Genomic DNA, 9,930 nt, shown 5'->3' on the forward strand with positions numbered 1-9,930 from the left:
CATTCTCTGTCCTTTAGGACTGCCTGTGGTTGTGGTGGCCCTCACCTTAGGAAGTAGTTACAGAGTGGATGATCCACTGGGTTACAGGCAGGAGGAATTGTGAGTAATACTACTATTGTACTACTTCTCTGTACTGTATTGTACTATACTATAATGTACTGTACTTGAAAGAGAGCGACCCGGCTCAACATATTATTGGTTTGTGAACCTCTGCATGGGCAGTGTCTGGGGTGCATGGGGACAGTCTGATTGGCTGAAGCCACGAGCTGGAGGGGATGGATATCTCTCACATGAACTGTACTGAATAGAATTACCAATGTCAATGTGGGGCAATTGCTGTATAAAATGTTATAACTCATACTGTAAAAGGTTTTCCCTATCAATGATGGTAAAGAGCAATTAAAAAAGTTGTAAAAAACTAAAAGAATGATCCATTGTGTTGAAAGGTTTCTTGTTTACTTATGCCACCATGTTTACTTTATACCATGTTATTCAAATCACTGGCATCCTGTTTTGTCTGTCACATAGTCCCACTCTCTAACTCATTCATTTGACCTTACAGTTGCTGGCTTGCTGCCCTCGATCCAAAGGGGAACTTTGACTTCAAGCTGCCAATGTTTTGGGGGTTCCTGATCCCTGTGGCGTTCATGCTTATCTTCAACACGGTGGTGTTGGTATTTTTTGCAGTTACAACAGGTAAGACCAACCCACATTTAACCAGGTAACATTAATGGGGGCATTTTGGAGGCACAAAGTACAAAGTTTTAGTCATTAAGATGTCTTGATTTAAATGCCTACTAACGAGCTTGTTCCTTTTTTATTGTCTTCAATGAAAAGCTTGTTATAAATACAATTGTATATATTTTTTTATTATTAATTGTCATTAGTAACCAAATCATCAAATTTAATGCGCACCATGCTCTAACCCACTCAGTCAATGGAAGCATACTGTTATTATACCACAGTATTACAGCAGTCTATTACAGAAATCTAAGTATGTTGGTTATGTTTCCCAGTACAAGACACACATCGATGAAGAAGAAGTTCCTCAGCAGCATTTCTCTGGCTGTGGTGCTCGGTCTGTCCTGGATCCTGTGCTATCTGTTGCTCATTACACAGAACCAGACCATGGACATCATACTCAACATCTCCTTCTGTGTACTCACCACCACTCAGGTAGTAAATGTATGAACTCACTACTGTAAGTCGCTCTGGATAAGAGTGTCTCAAAATGACTAAAATGTAAACTATAAATACTAGTGTACTATTGTACCACAGAATCCAGACATGATTGACAATTAGACACCTAGTAAACATAAATAAATTGAGCTGGTCTTTATGGAAACGCTACCTTTCGTTTGCTCTTGCGTGTTCCTGAAAATACTTGATAACGTCTTTGTGTTTTTGCTTTTGCTTCACAGGGCTTGCAGATTTTCATTCTGTTCACAGCAAGAACAGCAATTGTCAAGAAAATGATGTCAAGTGCTTTGAAATATATCTCTAGTGTTGGGATCCCTCTTCCCACTAGGAAGTTCAGTGTATGGCGAGGAAAGCACAGTGATCAAGTAGAATCATACACACAGCAGGACACTGATCTGTCATTTCCTCCTTGTTCCTCACAGACATCTAACTGATGGGCTGCAAGTTCAACCTCGGTTGAAAAATATTTTATATACCTCCACTATTGACCTATAATATACAGTATAATACACACAATTTTATTGTGTATTGTTACTGTGTATTCCCTCAGAAGTTGTGTTGTCCAAGGATTTTTTGGCTGTGCACATTTATGTAAATATTGTATATCCATACTCTGTTATTTTTTAAATGTAACTGTTTTGAATAAAACTGAATATTTCCTTTTGAAACTAATGTTTGTTTCAGTATTTTTGTGAGGAAAAAACACTTTTACACAAAATGTCAGAAAATTGCTTTAGACAGTGCAGCCTAGCGGTGTCAAACTACATAATTTTCCCTGCGGGCCATGTTTGGTCTTTACCTCACTTAATTCAAATGTATTAACCTTTACTGCAGTGGGCAAAATCAGGGTCACACAGAGTGATTCTTGGTCGTCTTGGTAACAATCTACTTTGAAACAAAAGTATCCACCTCACACACATGGTCATGGACCTAAAAAAAAAAGAAGACACCTGTACAATACCAGATATAGAGTTTGCATCCCAATTTTCGACTTTATATACTTCACAGAAGACTGAAATATAACAAAACTGTTTGACATAGAAACACCTGATTTTCTTCCTTAAAAAAAACAAAACATTATTAATTATGAAAAAGATGAATAACATAACACCCATGAGGCCAAAGAGGGCACTTTTGGTCAATGACTGCAGGAAAGGGCCACAAAGCTTCAGCTCCATCGGCCTGTACAGCACAGGCAGAAAGTTGCAGCTGCCAATTACATCTGTGGTAGTACAAGGCAACAAAAGCACGTCAGGCTATGATGCTGCGGGAATGCAAGGATGAGAGGGTTCGCCAGGAAGAGATTGAGGCGGTATTAAAGGCAGAGGAAGAAAGCAGACATGTCAGAGGGAGGTCTGAAAGCAGAAGGAAGAAAGCAGGCATGTCAGAGGTAGGTCTGAAAGCAGAAGGAAGAAAGCAGGCGTGTCAGAGGTAGGTCTGAAAGCAGAAGGAAGAAAGCAGGCGTGTCAGAGGGAGGTCTGAAAGCAGAAGGAAGAAAGCAGGCGTGTCAGAGGTAGGTCTGAAAGCAGAAGGAAGAAAGCAGGCGTGTCAGAGGGAGGTCTGAAAGCAGAAGGAAGAAAGCAGGCATGTCAGAGGTAGGTCTGAAAGCAGAAGGAAGAAAGCAGGCATGTCAGAGCCATAGCCCTGAAAAAACAGGGCAGCTGGACATCCCGCTTGGAGTTTGCCAAAAGGCACCTAAAGGAATGTAGCTGTGACCTCAAGGGGTGATGTTGATGTCACCGGGAATTATGACGCTCACACCGTACTGTATATCTGTGTTGTGCTCCTCAAACAAAGTCTGATGTACAGTTTATACAAATTCTTATTTACATATGATTTGGTTTTTCTCTACCTCAACAGGCAATGATATTGTCACTATATATGACAGTTTGGATATCTCCTTACTGGTACCCCGTGGTGTATCACATTCACACCATTAGTAAGTCTCAAATAATTGAAGTATGCATGACACTGTGCATTTATTCCTTCTATCAGTATTTTGTATTCGTGGATGCCAAGGGAAGCCAGGCTTCCCCCAAAATATATATTTTTTTATCTCACAGGAGAAAGCATCCTAGCGAGCAAAACAGCGGCCTCTGTCTCTCTACGTGTAGGTGATCTATCTCATTCTGTCTGATCCAAACGAGTACCACATTGTTGCTGCCCGTGGCATTGAAGGCAAGTGAAGCCAGCGTGCATCTGGCCTCCCTTGACAAAAAAAAGTATAAAACAATTAGTGTTGAGCTAAGCGAGCTCAACTGTGAGTGGTTCTGGCCCACCAAAGAAAAAGTGTCAAGCAAGGCCAGCTCGGATTTTGGCTTACTCCTATCAAGTCCCATTGAGAGCTTACGTCATTGACGGAAAAACTTGAATTGTTGCATCTCATTGTGTTGTTGTCCTCCGGTGGCTAGATAGCTAAAATTGTCCCTTTCCTAAATTAGCCATGGATAGATTGGGATTTGGCCTTGTGCTTTTACTTAATTTTACGTACTAGCCAATGATTATAGTGGCGATTCTGATCCAACCATTAATATTTACATTTACATTTAAGTCATTTAGCAGACGCTCTTATCCAGAGCGACTTACAAAATGGTGCATTCACCTTATGATATCCAGTGGAACAACCACTTTACAATAGTGCATCTAAATCTTTTAGGGGGGGGGTTAGAAGGATTACTTTATCCTATCCTAGGTATTCCTTAAAGAGGTGGGGTTTCAGGTGTCTCCGGAAGGTGGTGATTGACTCCGCTGTCCTGGCGTCGTGAGGGAGCTTGTTCCACCATTGGGGTGCCAGAGCAGCGAACAGTTTTGACTGGGCTGAGCGGGAACTGTGCTTCCTCAGAGGTAGGGGGGCCAGCAGGCCAGTGGTGGATGAACGCAGTGCCCTTGTTTGGGTGTAGGGCCTGATCAGAGCCTGAAGGTATGGAGGTGCCGTTCCCTTCACAGCTCCGTAGGCAATCACCATGGTCTTGTAGCGGATGCGAGCTTCAACTGGAAGCCAGTGGAGAGAGCGGAGGAGCGGGGTGACGTGAGAGAACTTGGGAAGGTTGAACACCAGACGGGCTGCGGCGTTCTGGATGAGTTGTAGGGGTTTAATGGCACAGGCAGGGAGCCCAGCCAACAGCGAGTTGCAGTAATCCAGACGGGAGATGACAAGTGCCTGGATTAGGACCTGCGCCGCTTCCTGTGTGAGGCAGGGTCGTACTCTGCGAATGTTGTAGAGCATGAACCTACAGGATCGGGTCACCGCCTTGATGTTAGTGGAGAACGACAGGGTGTTGTCCAGGATCACGCCAAGGTTCTTAGCACTCTGGGAGGAGGACACAAGGGAGTTGTCAACCGTGATGGCGAGATCATGGAACGGGCAGTCCTTCCCCGGGAGGAAGAGCAGCTCCGTCTTGCCGAGGTTCAGCTTGAGGTGGTGATCCGTCATCCACACTGATATGTCTGACAGACATGCAGAGATGCGATTCGCCGCCTGGTTATCAGAAGGGGGAAAGGAGAAGATGAATTGTGTGTCGTCTGCATAGCAATGATAGGAGAGACCATGTGAGGATATGACAGAGCCTAGTGACTTGGTGTATAGCGAGAATAGGAGAGGGCCTAGAACAGAGCCCTGGGGGACACCAGTGGTGAGAGCGCATGGTGCGGAGACAGATTCTCGCCACGCCACCTGGTAGGAGCGACCTGTCAGGTAGGACGCAATCCAAGCGTGGGCCGCGCCGGAGATGCCCAACTCGGAGAGGGTGGCGAGGAGGATCTGATGGTTCACAGTATCAAAGGCAGCAGATAGGTCTAGAAGGATGAGAGCAGAGGAGAGAGAGTTAGCTTTAGCAGTGCGGAGAGCCTCCGTGACACAGAGAAGAGCAGTCTCAGTTGAATGCCCAGTCTTGAAACCTGACTGATTAGGATCAAGAAGGTCATTCTGAGAGAGATAGCAGGAGAGCTGGCCAAGGACGGCACGTTCAAGAGTTTTGGAGAGAAAAGAAAGAAGGGATACTGGTCTGTAGTTGTTGACATCGGAGGGATCGAGTGTAGGTTTTTTTCAGAAGGGGTGCAACTCTCGCTCTCTTGAAGACGGAAGGGACGTAGCCAGCGGTCAAGGATGAGTTGATGAGCGAGGTGAGGAAGGGGAGAAGGTCTCCGGAAATGGTCTGGAGAAGAGAGGAGGGGATAGGGTCAAGTGGGCAGGTTGTTGGGCGGCCGGCCGTCACAAGACGCGAGATTTCATCTGGAGAGAGGGGAGAAAGAGGTCAAAGCACAGGGTAGGGCAGTGTGAGCAGGACCAGCGGTGTCGTTTGACTTAGCAAACGAGGATCGGATATCGTCAACCTTCTTTTCAAAATGGTTGACGAAGTCATCCGCAGAGAGGGAGGAGGGGGGGAGGGGGAGGAGGATTCAGGAGGGAGGAGAAGGTAGCAAAGAGCTTCCTAGGGTTAGAGGCAGATGCTTGGAATTTAGAGTGGTAGAAAGTGGCTTTAGCAGCAGAGACAGAAGAGGAGAATGTAGAGAGGAGTGAGTGAAAGGATGCCAGGTCCGCAGGGAGGCGAGTTTTCCTCCATTTCCGCTCGGCTGCCCGGAGCCTTGTTCTGTGAGCTCGTAGTGAGTCGTCGAGCCACGGAGCAGGAGGGGAGGACCGAGCCGGCCTGGAGGATAGGGGACAGAGAAAATCAAAGGATGCAGAAAGGGAGGAGAGGAGGCAGAATCAGGTGATAGGTTGGAGAAGGTTTGAGCAGAGGGAAGAGATGATAGGATGGAAGAGGAGAGAGTAGCGGGAGAGAGAGAGCGAGGGTTGGGACGGCGCAATACCATCCGAGTAGGGGCAGAGTGAGAAGTGTTGGATGAGAGCAAGAGGGAAAAGGATACAAGGTAGTGGTCGGAGATTTGGAGGGGAGTTGCAATGAGATTAGTGGAAGAACAGCATCTAGTAAAGATGAGGTCAAGCGTATTGCCTGCCTTGTGAGTAGGGGGGGAAGGTGAGAGGGTGAGGTCAAAAGAGGATAATACATATACATACATTGTTGTGCCTCTAGCCTGAGGATGGAAGTTCAATATGTAGCTAGATGTAGAAGGCTAATGTTAACTAGCTAATGTTGCCCACAAATGGAAACCAGGTAGCTTAGGACAACAAAAAATGAAAGCATGTACTGTATGACAGAGTGATAGACCGTTTCCTCAACATGAAAGAGAGGAGGATGGAATTGGAGTTTCTCTACAAGTAACAGTTAGGGTGAGTCAACATGTTTTTCTACTTTTACTCACACAGAAATCAGAACCGTTGGCAGCCACAACATATTTAGCTTGGATTAAATAGTTTTTGGTATATTTTAGTTGACACTGTATTAGAGTCAGCAGAGGTAATTTGATGATGTTCAAATGTTGAAGTTTTGCTGGAATAGTGGAGGCAGCTCCTGTTTTACATTTTTTGCCCTTTTTTTCTCCCCAATTTCGTGGTATCCATTTGGTAGTCACAGTCTTGTCTCATCGCTGCAACTCCCGTACGGACTCAGGAGAGGCGAAGGCCGAGAGCCGTGCTTCCTCTGAAACACAACCCAGCCAAGCCGCATTGCTTCTCGACACAATGCCCACTTAACCCGGAAGCCAGCCACACCAATGTGTCGGAGGAAACACCGTACACCTGGCAACCGTGTCAGCGTGCACTGCGCCCGGCCAGCCACACAAGGACATCCCTGCCGGGCAAACCCTCCCCTAACCCGGATGATGCTGGGCCAATTGTGCTCCGCCACAGCCGGCTGCACCAGAGCTTGGACTCGAACCCAGAATCTCTAGTGGCACAGCTAGCACTGCAATGCAGTGCCTTAGACCACTGTGCCGCTCAGGAGGCAGCTCCTGTTTTCTTTGCGACTTGTGGTAACTCTCTGTGGTCCGAAAATGTCGGAAACATTCACTTGCGTGACCATGCTGCAGGTCATGTAACTGTACACGCAATATGCTTTGTGGACTTCATTGGACAGAGCTATACGGTTTTGTGATAAAACAAAAGTGTGGTTGAGTTTATTCTGCCACGTTGTCTTGTCTCGGCCTTTATGCCTGTATATCACGGTCGCAAGGCAAATAAATTAACAGGTTATATACTGATAAGTAAGTATTTCACTGTTAGTTTACACCTGTTGTTTACGAAGCATGTGACAAATACAATTTGTTTTAATTTTGACGCAGCCTCTGCCATGTGGTGGCGCCAATACTCTTCCTCTAAAGGGGGATTTATTATGGAAGTGGAACGTCCATCCAAGCTGTTCACCAGTCTTCCTCATTAATGTGCAGATAGGTAGAGATGTTTATGAAAAGCCTTTTAGCATATTCACTTTCCCTTATGTATGTCTAATTTCAAGAATTCAAGGTTCATTTGTTTCATAAGGCTAATTTAGGGGTACATTCTTAAAGAACTGCTATACATTTTGCCCACTATTATAGGGAAAAAGTTATTTTATTATTAAAAACAGTTCAGACTTTGAGCCTTCATTAGGGCCATGCACCTTGGTTGGACTGCAAATAGCGACAGACTGAATGCTTCTATTTTGCATGAGTCAGAAACTAGAAACTATTCTACGTTTTAAGTTAATTGAAATGATGTGGAAACAACGTTGAATGAAAACACATGAATTTCACGTGAAGTGTTCCAAAAACACTTGTTTTCACATGAAAATCATGTTTCAAATGATTTCACATGTGAGTTGTTCTATAGATTCATGTATACATGACATCACATTCAAGCCAGATAGATGTCTCCCCCCTCCCCCCTCCATCTTATTTAAACAGAAACAACAGAGACATGCGGGAGAACACGACATCACAATCATAAGAATACATTCTCTGGATGTAGGAAAATGCAAGGCCTTCAAAACACAACAGTCTGTTACCACAGCAACGGCTCAGCTGGAAGCTGACTGGATCCAGGGTCATCAACCAGGGGGTGAGAGATTGTGGACAGGAGATGTTCAGATTCTCCAGCCCCTATCCTGATCCAAGCTCTGAATCATCCCACAGCTAGTTTGCTGAAATTTGTGGGAGCTCAGCTTCCAGCCTAAAGTTGGATTTACTAAGGCTGCTGGGAGAACCAGAGAGAGTGTGTTTTTGAGTGTGTGCGTGTGTGTGCGTGCGTGTGTGCATGCACACGTGTGTGTGTGTGTGTGTGTGTGTGTGTGTGTGTGTGTGTGTGTGTGTGTGTGTGTGTGTGTGTGTGTGTGTGTGTGTGTGTGTGTGTGTGTGTGTGTGTGTGTGTGTGTGTGTGTGTGTGTGTGTGTGTGTGTGTGTGTGAGGTGATTCATCTAGGAGAATTTTGACCTTGAAAGGAAAACAATGAATGTCTCCCACTGAGATAAATGTTGGCTGGCGTTTGGCCCTTCAGTCTTTGTTATGGATCCCTGTTTCTCAAATACCCTTTCATCAAGTTATAGGGGAGTCAATGAGACTAACTATACTCTGACTATGACCACATGAGTAGAACTGTCAGGATATATTTCACGTGTTTGAGGAATCTGTGTGATTTGGATCGACCCTTGAATGTTTCAGCTTCAGCTAATATTACAATAAGAGAAACAACAAAGGAAATGAAAAGAAAGTAAGCCTTTTTTTCTTTCAGAGGGCTTGTCAGCCTGACCCAAAAGTTTTGCACATTTCGTGACGTGCCTAGGAACCTCGCCAAGTGCCGGGGGCTGTGACCTCACGTGGGCCTGCCGATCTAAGGCATGTGTGGCGAAGGTTTTGGGATCCACACCCCCTACACCCGAGCACAAAAGGCGGGAGGGAAATTAGAGAGTGATTCCCCGGCCATGCCAGCATTCTGACAGCTCTTGCTCCTTCACGCTTCTTCTCCCTCCATAGTATCTGTTCAGTGTCATTTGGTTAGATGGGTGTTGTGAGCATGGAGGCACGGAGTAGCTAAGGCTCTTCCTGATGGTTGCGGTCTGCTCTTCCTCTGAGAAACAGGATGTGTGGAGTGATCTAGTGTAGTGTGTAACATTAGTGTAGATATCTTATATCTCCAACAACATTTTTACCTGACAGCAGAATCACTCCGTGCCAATGTGCACATTCTACGTTATATTGGCAATGAGTAGTGAACAGGCTTTAACCTGTGTCAAGTAGCTTTCTATATCACAGTTTGTTTTTCACATTCACACCGGCATCTACTAAGAACACATCAACAGCAGTACCATGAAGAACAACATTTTTGTCTAAAGGTACATAGATAGATTGGACTCCCTAAGGGCTGATTCGATGGACATGCCCTCCTGTGTTCTGAGGATGCCGTTGTCCAGGTTGTTCTCATAGACTAGACGTAACATAGTAAACAAAAATCTGGGACACTCAAATTAGAAATATATGTTATGTTTGGTATGTTTACATAAGACTGGATGGCAAAAACGAAAGGTTGTGTGTTTGAATCTCATCACGGATAACTTTATTTTAGCTAATTAGCAACTTTGCAACTACTTATTACTTTTTAGCTACTTTGCAGCTATATAGCATGTTAGCTAACCCTTCCCCTAACCTTAACCCTTTAACCTAACTCCTAACCTTCACCCTAGCGTATAACCATAATCCTAATCCCCGTTAGCCACCTAGCTAACGTTAGCATTAGCCACCTAGCTAACGTTAACCACAACAAATTGCAAATCGTAACATAGCATAAAAATTGTAATTTCGTAACATATGCAAATTGTAATTTGTAACATATCCTACAAAATGGATGATGGACATCCACAA

General features: G+C 44.9%; 1 long non-coding RNA gene across 1 annotated transcript; it reads left to right on the plus strand.

Annotated features, from left to right (window-relative positions):
* Positions 1-1,872, plus strand: LOC123728070 (uncharacterized). Its single transcript, XR_006759938.1, has 4 exons — positions 1-99; positions 563-696; positions 1,017-1,176; positions 1,422-1,872. It is a non-coding gene; the product is annotated as an uncharacterized lncRNA (long non-coding RNA).
* The last annotated feature ends 8,058 nt before the right edge of the window (positions 1,873-9,930 follow it).

Source organism: Salmo salar, chromosome ssa17 (genome assembly GCF_905237065.1).
Source record: "Salmo salar chromosome ssa17, Ssal_v3.1, whole genome shotgun sequence".
Lineage (NCBI taxonomy): Eukaryota > Metazoa > Chordata > Actinopteri > Salmoniformes > Salmonidae > Salmo > Salmo salar.